General features: G+C 37.3%; 1 pseudogene; it reads right to left on the reverse strand.

Moving 5' to 3' along the window:
* Positions 1–774: 774 nt before the first annotated feature.
* Positions 775–19,998, reverse strand: part of LOC143671840 (UV excision repair protein RAD23 homolog B pseudogene) — an 84,347-nt pseudogene continuing 65,123 nt past the window's right edge.

A 19,998-nucleotide genomic window follows, 5' to 3' on the forward strand; every position in this document is an offset into this window, starting at 1 on the left:
TAATTTTGTATGAAGGTAAGCACCTGCAGCCTTTATGCACTGGCGACAGCCTGCAGGGTGCCGGGAGGGGGAGGTAGTGCCCAGTAGATGTGCTGGAGAAGTGGGTTGAGCTGCTCTTGAAGTGGAGATGTGGGTTGGGTAAACATGTGAGGGGTTGACAGGGTGGGTGCACTTGGGGCATAGGGAGTGGGGATGGGTGACAGGGTTCCGGTGCATGGGGTTTGGGGTGAGTCAGGGGTCATGGGACTGCATTGGTGAGGTTAGTGCATTCAAGGAATGTGGCTTGGCTTACTTCCTAGTCCCTGCCTCCCTGTCTGCACACACCTGAGGGCTCTGGGTTCTGCGCTATGTTTCTTGCACCAGATGGATGTCTCTGGCTCTCTGCTTCTCAGTTCCTCAGCTTTTTCAACTAGGACCACCCTATGTAGAGCAGAAGATTCTCCCAGGTCAGTTACACTCTGGAATTGCCATCCTAGTTGTCCTCCTACCCTTCACTAAGTTTTCCTTGGAGCAGGGCTGAACTTGATCTGTCCTATTCCACCATCTTCCTGGAATTTGGTTGTATAATATTTTACAGGTTGTATGGATCTGCAGCATCTGCTAATAAGCAGACATGCACTCTATTTATCACTGCCCTATGTCCACCCCCAACAATCTATTAACTTATACAAAGCATTGTGGATATGAGTCCAAATCATCGCAGACAATCCAGTGAACAAAGTTAGTGTAACTCTGCAATGCTGTGAAATGTAAGGTAAAAAAAAAAATCCCCTTTCAATCTTCATCAAAGTTCTCCTGTAGAAGAAAACTGGTTGCTAAATTCACATTCCTTTCACCAGCAAAATGTGCTTATATCACAATTCCTTCCTTCAGGAAATCCTAATGCCTTTAACCTTTCTTTCTTTTTTTTAGCATGGGCAGGCACCAGGAATCGAACCTGGGTCTCTGACATGGCAGACGAGAATTCAGCCACTGAGCCACCATTGCACAACCCCCTTTAACCTTTCTATAGTTTCTTTTTTTCCTGAGACATCACCTGAATGTAGTTCACATGACCACCTCCAGCTTCTGCCATTCTTTCACTGCCAGCTCCACCCCCTCTCTTTGACTACCTGCTTCTTGAAATGGTTCATTTAATATCCAAATAAAATACTCCTGGTATTGGCTAATTTAATGAAGGAACTGAGAATTCTGTTGACCTATCTCTTCCAGCAATACTGTAAGCAGAGTAAGATTCTGTTGAATGATTTGTCTCATCTGTTGGAACTGAGGCTGATTTTATAAAAATTCAAGCAAATGTCTTCCAGAAATTGTTGTACTTGTTGGGCTGCATCCACTGCTGAAGAATGAAGAGCCTAAGTACTAGCTGCTTGAGGGGGGTCCACCACAGCCTGTCATTCGCTATCTCCAGGGATTCCCATAAAAAGATTCTCCACTGTTCTGTCAGGGTTGTTGAAACTGGCTCTCAGGGCTGCAATTACTTGCTCTCATTCATGACCCATTGACATGATCTCAGTTACCATATTCTCAGGACTGACCTATCACAGGTGCACTTGTTGCATCTTCAAAAGACTTGACTGAGAATAATTTCCTGATGTCAGTTGATGTTGGGCTAATAGCTGCTGCTATCTCTGCTGGCTTTTCTGCAGGTTTCTCCTATTTAATTGCAGATGTAAGTTCAGAAGATGCTGTTGTTGATGCTGAAGTGATGGATGTAGATAATGAAATGGGAGCCAAACCTGGGGCAGGGGTTAGGGCCTGAGCCAGGGCTGCTGCTGTGGAGGAAGTAACTGCAGCAGTGGTGGCAAGGTTTGTTTGCTGAATTGTAACTGGTGCTGGTATTGTCACTGCTTTTGACTTCATCACTATAACCACCACGAAGTTTTTCTCATTAATTTCATTTTCTTTGAGAGCAGTATCATCATTAAGGATTTTGCGTGCATTAATTAATTTTTGACCAGCTATTGGAAAGGTATCTTTCCCTTTTTCAGATTCAATCTTTTCTATCAGTGCTTTCACTGTCTCTTCCATGTCATTGTCAATTTGAAGGTCTGCTGCTGTAATGTCTTCAGGGTGACCTGTATGGTGCTGCCATGCTGCTCCTCTTATGGGTCTGCTCTGGGCACTGACCACTGGGTGGGGTCTGTGGCCTGGGGTCACCACACTCCTCACACATTTGGGAGGGAGACGGGGGGGGGGGTGATGATGTTGCCAGACAAAGGCTGGGATTCTTTTGCTTGATGTGTTCAATAACCAATTCCTGAGACATTCGGGTTTCAAAGAGAGAGTTTATTACTAAGCACATTGTAGGAGAGCAGATGGCCTATAAGTGAAAATTTGTCTCCATGAACTGCAGTAATTCTGATAGTTTTATTAGAGAAAAAGATGAGCAGGTTTTAGGATAATGAGCAGTGGCCCCAGATGATGTAATTAGAGTGATCTAATTATTGAGCATGTGCAGATTTGATGACATGCTTAGTCACTAGTAAGAAAATGGTGGAATGAGGTATTGGCGACTTATATGTAGGTTAAAGTCTAAGCTTCTGTACATGTCAAGTGAGCCCATTTTAGTTAGATCCAGTATAAGTTATCGAGATTAATTTGAATTTGGGGTGGGCTAGTTTTGGACTGACACAGGACCCTTCATTAATAAATATTAGGGGTTGTCTTTGGGGATGACAAGACTCTAAAGTTGAACAACTGGATAACTTGGTACAAACGAAGGTTAGTCACATGATTGTAACAATCACAGGGACAAAAGGTAAGGGCTATACAATCATTATCAGATCAAAGCAGCTGGATTACAATTTAGAGATTTCAAGAATTTCCCTCTGTCTACTCCAATATACCAGAAAACACAAAGGAATACCTTTAAAATGAATCAGTAATCAAAATCATGCATTAAATCCTAACTTCTTGGTTACAGGGGCTTGTACAGGAGTGACCTTTCCCACAACCCTGCACAGGGCTGTGCCACTGCCTCTGCAACTTCAGCCTTTCCTGTGATCTTGGGCCACTGTGCTTCCTTACACATGCAGCACCAGCCACTGGGTCTGCAGGGGGCCAAAGGGCTCTGAGGGATGAGCAGAGAATCTGCTAGCTCACCCCAGGATCACTGTGAATCACCAAGACCTATTTATTTATTTGTTTATTATTATTTGTTTTGTATGGGCAGGCACCAGGAATTGAACCCACGTCTCCAGCATACCAGGTGAGAATTCTGTTTGCTGAGCCACCGTCACAACACCCAAACATCAGGAGTAAATATTTTTAAACTAACTTTCTTGCAGGTTATTTCATTCATACAAAATGTTGATTGAAACCTTGGCAGTGGAAAGTTAAGAGGATTTTAGTTTAAAAATAAATAAGGCACAGATTGATATGACAACTACATAAAGGTTGCATAGTAGATACTTTTGTAAAAAAAAGTCTCATATTTAACTGACAAGTGTTAAAACCTCCCCATTGGTAGGTGTTTTCATTCCTACAGCCATCCAGTGCCTTTCTTAAAGTATCATTCCCCCCACTTTTTTTTCTTACAGCTGAGAAATGACACTCAGATAACTTATTTATGAAGCAGAAACAACTCAAAACAAGAGAAATACAATTTTAATCCAGATCTAACTCCAAAGTCCATGTTCTTTTTTACCTGCTTCTGTTTATGATCAATAGACAATATATAGCTGTGAGATGATTGACAAATGACCATGTGACAGAGTTCAGTTAACTGGCTTATGTGCAAAAATGAAACTGTGACTTGTTTCACAGCACGCAGTTTCAATCCATTGTAGTGCCTTCTAAGGTACAGATGTCATAATTCAATATATGGGAGATCACTTTTATAGAGTTCCATTAGAGAAAAGAAGGAGAGAAGAGAAAAACTGTTAAAAGTGGGTGGTGATATATGAATTGACAGTCATTTCATATTAGAATATATTAGGGATTGAACTATTTACATTTCCTGCATGTAAATGACGTTGAATCTCATGGTAAGGCCTCAGGTGAACACATACGTATCACTGACAGTCACTTTAAATTTTGAAACAGGAACCATGCTATGTTATAGGTGTTACTTCTAGACTGTTTTACTGTGCCAGTTTGAAACTGTTGCATACCCCAGAAAAGCCATTTTCTTTAATCTTCATTCAATATTGCTGAGTGGGATCTACTTTATTGTTTCCGTGGAGATGTGACCCAACCAATTGTGGGTGGTAACTTTTGATTAGTTGATTTCCATGGAGATAATGTCTCCACCTATTCAAGGTGGGGTTGCTAACTCCAGAAACCATTTCAGAGAAAGCCTTTAGAGCCCACACAGCCAGATAACTTTGGAGATGCAGAAGGAAATCATCCCAGGGGAAGCCTTATGAAATGAGGAAATAAAATTAGCAGACATTGCCATGTGTCCTCCCAGCTGTCAAAGGTGTCCAGAAGCAAAAGACCCCAGCAGATACCAGCCACATGTCTTCCCAGCTGATAGAGGTGTTCCAGACAGCATCAGCCTTTCTTGAGTGAAGGTAACCTCTTGTTCATGCCTTAATTTGGACATTTTCTTGGCTTAGAACTGTAAACTTGCATCTTAATAAATACCCTTTGTAAAAGGTGCTCCATTTCTGGTATATTGCATTCTGGCAGCTTAACAAACTAACATTTAATATACTTTCTTTCCTGGTATATATTTTTCTTATACTTCAGTTATAAAGAACAAATGCCCATTCAGTGCAAATTATTAAATGGACACAATAAATATTAATAGAAACTGTTTTCTAAAAATGTCAGCATTTGTCCTCCTGGAAGAAGATTGTTTTTTTATCCCTATGTGATGGTTAAGGTCACATATTAACTTGGCTAGTTATGGAATCAGTTTTCAGTTAAATAAGCACTGGCCTAATTTGTTACTGTGGTGATATTTCCTGGATTTAAATTTTGAATAAATTGATCACATCTATGGCTGATTATGTCTACAATCACCTAAGGAGATTGCCTTCAGAAATTAAAGAAGTCCTATTTAATTAGTTGAGGCCTTAAAGGGAGAAGTGATGATTTCAGCTTTCAGAAGGAAGAATGTTTATCTCTATTTCAAAAAGCCAGCTTCTGCTGTGAAATTCATGGAAAACCTACATCAGAGTTCTCAGCTTATGGTCTACCCTTCAGAATTCAGATTTGCCCTTCCCAACAGCCACAGGAGCCAATTCCTATAATAAAATCTCCTGTCAGTTCTGTTTCTCTGGAGAAACCTGACTTACACATGCTATAAATTTGATTAGCTTTTAGCTGGAGAAAATCCACCAGATGGCAACCTTATCTGCATGAGAAACATGATGTGCAATCCTCTGCTACCCATTACAGATCCCTTGAGCCAGATGCTCCCTGATTAGTGGCTGATTTCTATAGTGATCCCAGTTAAGGGATGCTTGGTAGTCACTTGGAAGTGTTTTTTAGAAGGTAGGGGATGTGCAGAGTTGGGGCATACTCAGTATCAAGCATGAAATATTTTAGTAGCATTATTTTTTAGTAATTAAAAGGAGAAAATTAATAGTGTTTGTTTCCTTGTTACCATCTAAAAATATTTCTGATTTGAAGGTAAAGGGAACCACATTCATTTCTACAGTATATGATGCTGCAGATAGTATTATTTCCTCATAGATCAAAGGTTATTCTGGTTGGATTTTTTTGTATTTAATAGCAATCTGGTAGCTCACTGGCTTGTAGCTTAAAATGCAAACTGTCTTCCTTATTTCTAAAGCTGACAGTATGCAGAGAATACTGCTGGGGCTATTTAACATGTCCTTTATTATTTTCTGTTTCTAAACAACCTGCCCTGAGGTACTAATTAAATGGAAAACTATTGCATATACTTAGCAAATACTGTTGTGTTTTTCCATACAAATAAACTTGTGGTCAAGGTGAAAGTCATTAATGGGTTAGTTATATGAACTGCAAATTTCTGAAAATATGCATGATAGTCAATGTTTCATGAAAGGAAAGATAGTGAATTTTTGAAATTTTCATTTCTGAATAACTAGAGTTTTAATTACATCTGGCATTTCATCAATGAATCTGTTTCCAAAGCAGTATGTTTGACCTAGAGTAGAATATAGCTATGTAGGACATTTACTTAGATATTTATGATACCTAACAGATTGTCTATTTTTATCACTGTAATTGACTTTTTGCATCTGTATGTTTTCCAAAATTCATATATAACTTGCCAAATATGTTTTTTTCTCAGTCTTCTGGTTACTTTTTATATCTTTATAGAGGCATATTTTACATGTATATATATAATCCACCTATTCAACGACAATTCAATGATATTTAATAAATTTAAGTCTACTGAACATTTTAAAAGCTGATATAACCATACATACATGTTGTTCCTCATTACATGACAAGTAACTTTGCATTTTGGCAGTTCATCTATCCTTGGTTCCTAACATGCCTACTTTTAGATATCGTTTACATGAATGAAGGTCAGAAAATATGACTGTGTGCCTGAAATTTGGTAGTGTCAGTACCTCGGAGCCTCATCTTCTAGATTGAGGGGACACCTTCACATCATATTTCAGGCTTCGTTTTCAGATAATATTAACAAATTTAATCTTCAGTACTATCTAGACTTCTGGAACTAGTGACTATTATTTTAATATAAGACTTGTGCAGTACTGACTTTATGTTAAGTATTTTGTAACAGATTAAAAACTTCTTGCTCTTGAAGAACTTACAAAGTAATTGAAAAATTAATCTAGGTATAAAGAGACCTTCAGAAAAGTCATTAGACTCCATTCACTTATTCCTTTATCCCTTTCTTTCCTAATTTTTCTTTTCCCATTCCATAGATATATATATTACTTTCTGTCTTTTGTTCTGCCTCCTAGATTTGCCCCAATGGTTCCAAGTTTAACTTGCATCAGCAGAATGTACAAAAAAACTGATGTCTATCTTCTATTAAATATTAGTTCCCTTCTTCATATGTGTGGACCAAAGGCTATATTGTAAAATAGTAGAAAATATCCAGGTCAGTGTTACTATTGGTTCTTTCACTGATGTTGGTCAAGTACTGATGATGTCCCTCTCATTTGAAAGAGTTTCTTTGTCCTCAATCCCCCACTATTTGAGCAAATAAATTCCTGAGCTTAAGAACTTTATACCTATATGCATAGCAGTGAAAGAGCCGTACAAAACTGTCAAAAACAACCATTTCAGCACTCTGCAGATGGATTCAAGGATACCTCAAATTGAGAACTTCTGAACTTTGGGTGAACAATTCTATGGCATTCTTACTGCCACCCCTCCCTCCACCCAGTTATGTAGATATAGTAGTTCAATCATGGTGGGATAAGCTGTAGAAACTAGCAACTTTGTGCTGTGCCTGAAAGGAACTCACTTGACTTGGAGCATTGTCAATTAAAGTGGCAATCTCAATGGCATGCGAACAGGGAGAGCTGCTAGCCTAAGGTTGCAGGACATTTGGAGCAGGCAAAGGAGCAGTAAACTATCTAGGCATTCCAGGAAACAAGATGACACATATCCTGGGTTGACTGGAGGCTGTCCCCATGCATAACAGAGACAACTGGTGGGCCCAAACTACCCATACATCACTGACCTATGGTGTCTGTGTGCATGCACAAAGGAGAATCAAAGACCAGCGGAAAGTAAAAGGTGGAGTAGAATTGAAAGCAATCCAGATACAGATCCACATACAGATCCATCAACAGATAATGGAAGCACACTGGCTGGAGTGTTCGAGCACAACTTTGGAACAGTCTTTGGCTAAACACTAAGCTATACAGACACAGGAGTATCTTCTAGGAATTAAGGCTTAAAAAATATAGAAGGTGGAAAAATCTAAGCAGAGACATCAGCAACCCCATTGCAGTGGAAGCATACATCATAAATTTAATCCAAACAACTTAATAAGCAATCAATCAACCAATCAAACAAGTAAAAGCAATCTTCAGGAGGCAAAATCAGAAACCAGAGTTGTTACAGTATATTATCTAAAATGTCCAATTTTATACATTCATAAAAATATATAAGATATAAATGATAAAAACATTGCTTTAGCAAGTTAAAATTTCCTGCAAAGAAAAGTCCAGGTCCACATAGCCACAGCGATAAATTCTGTAAAATATTTGAAGGAAAAAAATCACACTAGTCCTTCACAAACTCTTTCAGAAAACAGAGAACTGAAGACTTCCCAATTCCTGCTATGAGGCCAGTTTTTCTCCTATACCAAAGACAGATAAAGACATTACAAAAAAAGAAAACTACAGGCTGATATCCCTTGTGAACATAGATGTAAAAATTCTGAACATAGTATTAGCAAACCAAATTTGGCAAAATATAAAAATGATTATAAAATGTGACTAAGTGGGATTTATTTCAGAAATACAGTATTGGATTAATATTGAATAATCAATCAATTTAATATACTATGTTAATAGAATAAAGGACAAAAATAAATGATTATCTCAATAGACACAGAAAAAGCATTAGACAAAATCCAATACTATCTTATTGCTAACATCATACTTAGTGGTGAGATACTGGATGCTTTTCCCCTAAGATAAGGAATAAGATAATGGTGTCTGCTTTTGTCACTTATTTTCAATATTTTACTGGAGGTTCTAGACAGGGTAATTAGGCAAGAATAGAAAATAGAAGGCATCAAGATTGAAAAGAGGTAAAACTGCCTTTAGTCACAGATGAAATTATCTAATGTATAGAAAACACTAAGTAATCTATGAAAAACCCTGAGAATAATAAAAGAGTTCAGCAAGATTATAAGATAAACAATCAATATACAAAAATCAATTGTGTTTTTATACACTTGGAGTGAACAACCCAAAAAGCAAATTAGGAAAATAATTCAAGAGCATCAAAAATAATAAAATACTTAGGAATACATTTAATGAAAGCAAATATTATACTCTGAAAAATATAAAACGCTTCTAAGATTAAAGATGATCTGAATATATAGAGAGATGTTCGATGTGAATAGATTTGGAACCTCAATGTTGTAAGATTGCAATTTTTCCCCAAGGTGACTTATAAATTTTGCAGTCCCTATCAATATCCCAGCTGTCTTTTATCTTTGGTAGAAATTGACAAGCTACTTATAAAATTAATATGGAAATGCAAAGTTTCTAGAATAGCAAAACTAAATTTGAAAAATAACAACAAAGTAAGAAGACAGATTATATCCTATTTCAAAATTTACTATAAAGCTACAGTAATCAAGATGGTATGGTATTGGCATAAAGATACAGATCAGTGGAAAAAAACTGTAAGTCTATAAATAAACCCATTATATGTGGTCAGTCGAACTTTGACCAAGGTCCCAAGACAATTTAATAGGGGAAGGATGGTCTTTGCAACCATTTGACTATCCACATTATGTCCCAAAGTGAACTAACACAAAAAAGTTACTCAAATAGTTCATAGGTCTATATATAAAAACAAAAACTTCTAGAAGAAAATATTGGACAAAATCTTTGTAAACTTTGGTTAGGCAAAGAATTCTTAGACATGACACCAAAAATATGAGTGACAAAAGAAAAATTTGATAAATTGGATTTTATCAAAATTTAAAACTTTTGTGCTTCAAAGGATACCACTATGAGTTGAAAAGACAACCAATAGAATAAGAGAAATTATTTGTAAATCATATATCTGGTGAGGGACTCATATATAGAATATATAAAGAACTCTTACAACTCCATGATAAAAATACAAATAAAAAGTGGGCAAAATAATTGAATAGGCATATAAAGGTGAATAGGCACATAAAACAGTGTTCAGCATCATTAGTCATCATGAAAATGTAAAGGAAAACCACATTGAGATATCAATTCATACCCACTAGGATGATTATAATAAAACAATACAGACAATAACAGCTTTGTGCAACAGAGGATGTGGATAAAGCACAACCCTCATGCATTGCCGGTGGGAAGGTAAAATAGTATATCCTAATTGGAAAACAATTTGGCAGTTCCTTAAAATGTTGACCATAAACTTACTATATAACCCAGCAATTCAAGTCTTAGGCATACACCAAAGAGAATTGAAAACATATCACACAAAAATTTGTATGCAAATATTCAAGTAGCATTATTCATAATAACCAAAATCTGGGAGCAACTCAAATGTCCATCAATTTGTAAATGGATAAACAAAATATGTATATATCCATACAATGGAATACTATCGAGCAATAGAAAGAATGAAATAATGATACATCCTGCAACGTGTATGAACCTCAAAAACATTACGCTAAGTCAAAGAAGCTAAACAAAAGATTCCATTTATGTAAAATATCCAGAAAAGACAAATTTACAGTTAGAAAGCAGATCAATGATTGCCTGGGCTTGGGAGTGGGGGTTGGGATTGACTTCAAGAAAATTATTTGGGAGGTGATAGAAATATTTGAAAACTGGATTTGGTGATGGTTGCAAAAGCCTATAAATTTACTGGAAATAATTGACTTGTGTACATACAATGGTTGAATTTTATGATATATAAATTACAGTTAAGTGAATCTGAAAAAACAATACCAATCATATTCCAAAGAACTAACTACAATAAGATAACTCTCATCAGTTCATTCACACCTATGATATTAATTCTTGTTCCACTTGGGTCCACTGCATTCTGAGCAGTTGGCATTCATGAACTACTTATATTTTTGGACTTAAAATGAGTCCTTAAAACTCTTAGTCCATTAATTTAGTCCAAAATCCATCTAAGCAATGTCATCTCAGAAACCTGTAGCAAACAGTCCTTATCCACAAACCTCTGGGAATCTCTTCCTTTGTTGAAGACACAAATTTCAATCAGTACTTTACAGCAAAGATTTCATGCAAGCATCAAGAAGAATAAACCTGTTAAATACTGAGATGGAGGGGCTATGGTTAACTGATTACAGTAACCAATAATATTAGAATGAAGTGGAGTAAAAGTCTCTACTGACATACAGTACATAAACATTTCATAAGAATTTGATCAATGTTTCCCCTGGGAGTAAGAACATATTTAATAACTAAGGCATTGACTAGTCTCCAGTGCCTTTTCATAAAGTGTACAGTTTCTGAAATACTTAAATTAGTAACTTGTCATCCATACAAATTCAACCTAGAAATGACTGAGCAACTCTTCCTAACTGACGGTTCTTCCCATTCAACTCTTACATTAGTGTTGTATTGATTATGAAATATGGAGAAGGTATCCTGAAATTTTTCTTTTTTTTAAATTGAGGCTTCTATCTTGGGAATACAAAATAAAACAATTTGTCAAAGGAGATTAAGATAGAATCATGTGTACCTGCGAAACAATACTTGGTTATTTAGTATACAGAAGGATAATAAAATGTTTTAAAGTAACCATAGAGGAAGGTAACATGGTTATAAGAAAACTTAGTTCTTTCACAAGTAAGGAACATTTGTTCTCTGTTTGCACCTTTGGGTGTATTTTGTTGTTGTTTTTAATCAAGGACATATTAAAGACAATAAATGCAGACAAAATTATACTCATGTTTTCTGAAATCTCTGCTAATAAGTCAGGTTAGGCAGAAGGTAAATAATAACCTCCTATTACCCTTTGATAAGAGTGTGAAGACCAAATTATCATTTTTTAAACTTTGTCCTTTGAAGTAACTATAAGTTTACATAAGCTTGCAAAAAATGTACAAGAAAGGTCTGTACATCTTACCCCTAACATTCTCTAATATTAATTGATATTACTAAAACCCCATGAAGTTTATTCAGATTTCACTAGTTATACTTGAACCCGTGTGTGTATGTGTTTGTATGTAGCTCTATGCAATTTTATCACATGTGTATCTTTTTATAACCACCATCACAATCAAGATACTCAGCTGTACTATTACCACAAGAATACCTCATGTTACCCCTTTTATAGTCACATCAATCTCTAATCTCTTCTCCATCTCTATAATTACGTTATTTCATAAATCTTACATAAATGGAATCATACAATGTATGAACTTTTGGAGATTTTATTTTCTCTCAAGATAATGCCTTTTGGATTCATCCAAGCTGTTTCATGTATCAGTATTCATTCCTTTTTACTTCTGAGTAGTATTCCATGGTATGGATATAACACAATGTGTTTAATCATTCATCCACTGAAGCATATTTGGATAATTTCCAGTTTTTTCACAATTACAAATAAAACTGTTATGAACATTTGTGTATAAATTTCTGCATGGAATTAGGTCATCTTTTCTGTAGGATAAATGCCCAAAAGTACAATTGCTAAGTTGGATAAGTCAATTCTTAGATTTCAAAGGAAATGCCAAACTATTTTCCAGACTGCTTGTACCATTTTACATTCCCACTAGCAATATATGAGTGACCCAGTTTACCTGTATCTTCACCACCATTTGGTGCTATCACTATTTTTCACTTTAGCAATTCTGGTAGGTGTGTAGTGATATCTCATTGTGGTTTTAATTTTTCATTTCTCTATTGGCTAATTATGTTGAACTTCTTTTCATGTGCTTATTTGCCATCTGTATATTCTATTGGGTGAAATGTCTGTGCATGTAATTTTTCCATTTTCTAATTGGATTATTTGCATTTTAAAAAACGTTTTGTGAAAGAGTCCTTTGTTTGTTAACTTTGAAGTTTGAGAGTTCTTTATATATTCTAGATAAAAGGCATTCACCAGATATGTGATTTACAAATATTTCCTCTGAGGCTAATATTTGTCTTTTCATGCTCTTAACAGAATTTTTCACAGAGAAAAAGTTTTAAATTTTGATGAAGTACATTTTGTCAATATTTTCACTTAAAAATTTTTTTATTAATTAAAAAAATACAAGAAAGCAACACAAACATTCTTAATATATGATCATTCCGTTCTACCTATATAATCAGTAAGTCACAATATCATCACATAGTTGCATATTCATCATCATGATCATTTCTTAGAACATTTGCATCAATTCAGAAAAAGAATTAAAAAGACTACAGAAAAATAAAACAAAATCAGAAAAAAATATATACATAACATACCCCTTACCCCTCCCTTTCATTGATCGCTAGCATTTCAAACTAAATTTATTTTAACATGTGTTCTCCCTATTATTTATTTTTATTCCATATATTCTACTCGTTTCTTGACAAGGTAGATAAAAGGAGCATCAGAGACAAGGTTTTCACAATCACACAGTCACATTGTGAAAGCTATATCATTATTCAATCATCATCAAGAAACATGGCTACTGGAACACAGCTCTACATTTTCAGGCAGTTCCCTCCAGCCTCTCCATTACATCTTGGATAACGTGATGATATCTACTTAATGCGTAAGAATAACCTCCAGGATAACCTCTTGACTCTGGAATCTCTCAGCCGTTGAATCTTTGTCTCGTTTCACTCTTCCCTTTTTTGTTGAGAGGGTTTTCTCAATCCCTTGATGCTGGGTCTCAGCTCATTCTAGGGTTTGCTCAATCCCTTGATGCTAATTTCCTAGAAATTCTAAGATTTCTGTCCCACTTGCTAGGAAGGTCCACACACCTGGGAGTCATGTCCCATGTAGACAGGGGGAGGGTCGTGAGTTTGCTTGTTGTGTTGGTTGGAGAGAGAGGCCACATCTGAGCAAAAAAAGAGGCTCTCTTGGGGCTGACTCTTACACCAAATTTTAAGTAGGCTTGACCTATCCTTTGTGGGGTTAAGTTTCATATGAACAAATCCCAAGACTGGGAGCTCAGCCTATAGCTTTGGTTGTCCACACTGCTTGTGAGAATATCAAGAATTCAACTTGGGGAGGTTGAATGTTCCCCCATTCTCACCATTCCCTGAAGGGGACTTTGCAAATACTTTTCCAGTCACTGATCAAATCACTCTGGGATTCATCGGGGCATCACTCTGGACAAACCAACAAAATCTCATGTCCTACCCAAGTTTCCATGTACTTATGGTGTTCAACCAAGCTATCTACATGAGTTATATTAGGAAATGCACTAGTCAAAATATAAATTTTACCAAATAAACAATTTTTGTTTTAGTCACACATAAGTTGAAATTTTAAAATATTGATTACCATCTATTTTCAACACCCTGCAGTAATGACATTCCTTTGTTCTTCCTCATGCAAAAACGTTTTTTAAATTTGTACATTTAGTCACTATCGTTATATGCTCTAAGCATTCCTAGCTTATACCATCTCAATATTTATTGTCTATCTTTCTTTCTGATTTCATTTATGTCCCCAGCCCTCTTCCCTCTATCATTCTCATATTTAGCTTCATTCAGTGTTCTAACATCATTGTATTACACTTAGGTGGTATTATGCTGTTCATTTCTGAGTTTTTATATTCAGTCCTGTTGCACAGTCTGTATCCCTTTAGCTCCAGTTACACAATATCTTACCCTATTTCTATCTCCTGATGATCTCTGTTACCAATGAAATATTCCAAGTTTATTCACTAATGTCAGTTCATATCAGTGAGACCATACAGTATTTGCCCTTTTGTTTTTGGCTAATCTCACTCAGCATAATGTCCTTAAGGTCCATCCATGTTGTTACATACTTCATAACTTTATTCTGTCTTACAGCTGCATAATATTCCATTGTATGTATATGCCACAGTTTGTTTAGCTGCCCGTCTGTTGATGGACATTTTGGCTGTTTCCATCTCTTGGTAATTGTAAATAATACTGTGATAAACATTGGTGTGCAAATGTCCATTTGTGCCCTTGCCCTCATGTCCTTTAAGTAGAGACAGCATATAGATGGATCCTGTTTTTAAATCCATTCTGCCAGTCTATGTCTTTTGATCGGGGAGTTTAATCCATTAACATTTAGTGTTATTACTGCATGGGTAGTACTTTCTTCTACCATGTTACCTTTTGGATTTTATATGTCATATCTAATTTTCCTTCTTTTTACCTTTACTCATAGTCTTCCTTTCTACACTCTTCTCCAGACCTCTCTCTTCTGTCTTTTCATATCTGTCTCAAGTGCTCCCTTTAGTATTTCTTGCAGAGCTGGTCTCTTGGTCACAAATTCTCTCGTTGACTTTTTCGTCTGAAAATGTTTTATTTTCTCTCTCATTTTTGAAGAACAATTTTGCTGGATATAGAATTCTTGGTTGGCAGTTTTTCTCTTTTAATAATTTAAATATATCATCCCACTGTCTTCTTGCCTCCATGGTTTCTGCTGAGAAATCTACACATAGTCTTATTGGGCTTCCCTTGTATGTGATGGATTGCTTTTCTCTTGCTGCTTTCAAGATTCTCCCTTTCTCTTTTACCTCCAACATTCTGAGTAGTAAATGTCTTGGAGTATGTCTATTTGGATCTATTCTCTTTGGGGTACACTGCACTTCTTGGATGTGTAATTTTAAGTCTTTCATAAGAGTTGGGAAATTTTCAGTGATAATTTCCTCCATTAGTTTTTCTCCTCCTTTTCCCTTCTCTTGTCCTTCTGGGACACCCACAACACGTATATTCATGTGCTTCATATTGTCCTTCAATTCCCTGAGTCCCTGCTCATATTTTTCCATTTTTTCCCTATATTTTCTTTTTCTTGTCAGATTTCAGATATTCCATCCTCCAGTTCACTAATCCTATCTTCTGCCTCTCTAAATCTACCATTGTAGGTTTCCATTGTTTTTTTCATCTCTTCTACCATGCCCTTCATTCCTATAAGTTCTGTGACTTGTTCTTTCAGACTTTTGATTTCTTCTTTTTGTTCATTCCTTGCCTTCTTTATATCCTCCCTCAATTCATTGATTTGGTTTTTGATTTGGTTTTCCATGTCTGTTCGTATATTCTGCATTAATTGTTTCAGCTCCTGTATTTCATTTGAATTGTTGGTTTGTTCCTTTGACTGGGCCATATCTTCAATTTTCATAGTATGATTTGTAATTTTTGCTGGCATCTAGGCATTTAATTACCTTAATTAGTTTATTCTGGAGATTGCTTTCACTCCTTCTATCTAGGGTTTCTCACTGGATGAATTTGTTGTCTATCTGTTCTTTGACATTCAGTTCAGCTTTTTCTGGACCTCTAGCTTAGGTTTTGTTTAACAGAGGAGAATTTTTCAGTTCTTGTTTTCTTGTTTCTTGCCCTGCTTGTTTGGTGCCTTTCCCCCCCACTCTTAGAAGGGTCTACGTATGTATTATAGACCCCAGCCGGATTTCCCCAGACCAAACTGGCCTTCTATCAGGAGGAAAGAGTCGCCTGCATCGGTTTTCCCTGAAGGTGAGACCCAGCATGTTGAAAGACTTTCCTGTGAAGTCTCTGGACTCTGTTTTTCTTATTCTGCCCAGTATGTGGCACTTATCTGCCTGCAGGTCCCACCAGCATAAGCTGATGTGGTACATTTAACTTTGGCAGACTCTCCCTGCTGGGGGCATGGTGGAGACAGAGGAGACGTTGTAGGCTGGTTTTAATGGTTTCAAATTACCAAGTCCTGGTGTCTGAATTCCTTGAGGGAGGGACTCCACCTGAGTTGGCCTTCACCCCTCCCCTGGGGAAGGCACAGGCTCCAGACAAGGCCTCAAATGAGCTTGTTTCTGCCTATGCCTGGTGCAGTTGCAGCCTGAGAAGCCCTGCCACTGTATCCAAAGGCAGTCACGCCTTTGTAGAAACACAGGCACAAAAACCTCTGTTTCCTTTTTTTTTTTTTTCCTTTTTCCATCAGCCCTGCCCCCTTGGCACCAGGGCAAAAATGAGCAACCTCTGCTTTGACCAGGTTTACCTGAGCTGGGGGCCTATTTTTAGTAGTCAGAATTTGTTAATTAATTCCATGATTCGCATTTAGTTGGGCTCAGCCCCTGCTGCTTGTAAAGTTCCTTTCCTTTCCCCTCTGGGAAGCAGCCTGTGGGGCAGTGGCACTGTCCACTGTGGCTTGGGGAACTCACAATTCTGGGGGGGCTTGCAGCTGGTCCAGTTGGTCCAGACTGGGGTATGCTGTGTGTCCAATCACTGACATTGCCCCTGGAGCTGTTCTGTACTGTTTCTGGTTGTTTAGTAGCTGTTCTGGAGGACGAACTAAAACGCGCACATTGTTAAGCCACCATCTTGATTATCTATCAACATTTTCACTTTTTAACTGTGCTATTTGGTCTCCAGTCTGAGAACTTTCTTCAGTCCCAGACATTTTTGTCAATATCCTTTTCTAGAAACCTTATACTTTTGTATTTTAAATTCATGTCCTTTATCCATTTTGAGTTAAATTCACGTAAAGCCTGAAGTATATGTCATGTTCTTTTCTTTTTTTATTACTAATGAATATCCAATTTTTCCAGTACCATTTATTGAAAAAGCTATCCTTCCTCCACTGAATTGTTTTTGTGCTTTGTCAAAAATTAATTTGGCATACTTGTGGGGATAAGTTCCTTGTTCTCTGTTTTGTTCTATTGATCTGTGTCTATCCTAGGCAATTTTTCATTAATAGAGGGTAAACCAAATTCTAGTTTTGCAATATTGTAATATTTGGAAGTAATATTTCACAAGCTTTTATTTCTTATGAAAAAGTTCATTAAAACGGAGGCAACTTTAGCAAAATTTTCACACATTTCATTGCTTATTATCAGATTTAGCATTATAAGACAAGGCAAATGAAAATTTCCACTCTAGAAGCCTTCTACAACTTTCTATAACCTTTCAGACTTTGTCTTTCCCTCTCCTCCTGTTCTAGTTTGCTAGCTGCTGGAATGCAACACACCAGAGATGGATTGACTTTTAATAAAAGGGGATTTATTTCATTAGTTCTTCAGAGGAAAGGCAGATAACTTTCAACTGAGGTTCTTTCTTACATGGGAAGGCACAGGGTGGTCTCTGCTGGCCTTCTCTCCAGGCCTCTGGGTTCCAACAACTTTTCCCAGGGTAATTTCTTTCTGGATCTCCAAAGGCCTGGGCTGAGCTGCGAGTGCTGAGATGAGGTAGGCTGAGCTGCTTGGCCTATGCTACATTGAACTCTGTCATTTAAGCACCAGCCAATTAAGTCAAACATCATTCATTGCAGCAGGCATGCGTCTTAGCCAACTGCAGATGTAATCAGCAACAGATGAGGTTCACGTACCATTGGCTCATATCCACAGCAAGAGAACTAGGTGCCTTCACCTGGCCAAGTTGACAACTGAATCTAACTACCACATGTCCACCACTTGTCACCTTGGCAACTACATGCATCCCCTTAAACAACATTAAGGTGCAAAAAGTTCTCTTCTGGCCGTGGACCTGTGAATCTCAAAACAAGTTGCCTGGTGCCAATATGCAAAGGAAGGACAGTCACAGTTTCCATAGGGAGAAATTGGAAGGAAAACCTGCAGGGCAAACACCATTGGATTTCAAAGTCTGAAAGTCATTTATCCTTCAGCTTTAGAAAGTGGCAGTCCCACCCTCTCAAAGGGCCTATGCCATGGCCCATCTCTTTCCAAATCAACCTCGGGGAACATTGAGAAGACCACTTTTTTCTTGGCTCCACTCTCTCCAGGCATCAGGGCCACCCCTGGGATCTCCACCATTTCCAGGGCACATGCTCAACCCCTCCATGTGGTGGCAGCCAGGCTCTCCCCAGTCCCCTAAGGAGTATGCTGTACCTTCTCCAAGGCCTGAGGCTGCACAACTCTTCCACTGTAATAAAGTGCAAAATATCCTCACCCTTCAGGGTAAATTCACCCTCTCCATGTATATGGGTGAGTCCACTCTCCTGGCCAAGGTTTCTTGACTTCAGATCCAAACTTCCATGGTTCTCACTCTGCGAACTCCAATCTCTCCCTTTTGCATCCACCTCTGTCCAGGTTGGCAGTGATTCAATTTACACCAACAGTCTCTTCAAACAATCCAGGACTTCTCCATCATTATCTTCACAATTCCTCCAAAATCTTCCCCTTAGCCACCTGAAAAACTATTCCAACATATCTCATATTTGCAAACTGCAGCAGCACCCCACTCTCCGGTACCAAATCTGTTCTAGTTTGCTAGCTGCTGGAATGCAACACACCAGAGACAGACTGGCTTTTAATAAAAGGGGATTTATTTCATTAGTTCTTCAGAGGAATGGCAGCTAACTTTCAACTGAAGTTATGTGGGAAGGCACAGGGTGGTCTCTGCTGGCCTTCTCTCCAGGCCTCTGGGTTCTAAAAACTTTTCCTGGGGTAATTTCTTTCTGCATCTCCAAAGGCCTGGGCTGAGCTGTGAGTGCTGAGATGAGGTAGGCTGAGCTTCTTGGGCTATGCTACATTGAACCCTCTCATTTAAGCACCAGACAATTAAGTCAAACATCATTCATTGCAGCAGGCACGCCTCCTAGCCAACTGCAGATGTAATCAGCAACGGATGAGGTTCACGTACCATTAGCTCATGTCCACAGCAACAGAACTTGGTGCCTTCACCTGGCCACATTGGCAACTGAATCTAACTACCACACCTCCTTTCCATTCTAGGACAAGAAAAATGCTTTTAAGAAAAAAAATGACTACTTTTACATTGATAAACAAACCACAAGTATTGCCTTATATAGTCAGATTTATTTTCTTGTTGTTCCTACTATAGTTTCAACCACTCATATTCTACCTTTTAACTAAATTAACTAACCTCCATTTCACAGAAGAAAATCTGAGGAGTAAATAATTGAAAATTGTCATCCATCACAATTTAGACAAATTAACAAAACTTATGGATACCCATAACACAACTTTCTACAGCTTCACACATGTCTTTACTCTTTAAAGTGTCAAAAATAATCATTACAGTAACATGACCTAAGACATAACAACCCTATGGTATATAAAGGCAGAAAGAAAATTTATATTACCTTGAAATTATACTTAGTAATCATTTTATAGTATTGCATTTCACTTATAAATTAAAAAGTAATCAAATATTATTCACTAATTAGCTTGATTTGCTATTAATTTAAGTATTTACTTTACCTAAGGATCTTGAAAATTATGTTCAAACTACAAAACATGATTATGTTGATGTAAAACATTTTTCAGAATATAAAATAACTGAG

Source organism: Tamandua tetradactyla, chromosome X, assembly GCF_023851605.1.
Source record: "Tamandua tetradactyla isolate mTamTet1 chromosome X, mTamTet1.pri, whole genome shotgun sequence".
Lineage (NCBI taxonomy): Eukaryota > Metazoa > Chordata > Mammalia > Pilosa > Myrmecophagidae > Tamandua > Tamandua tetradactyla.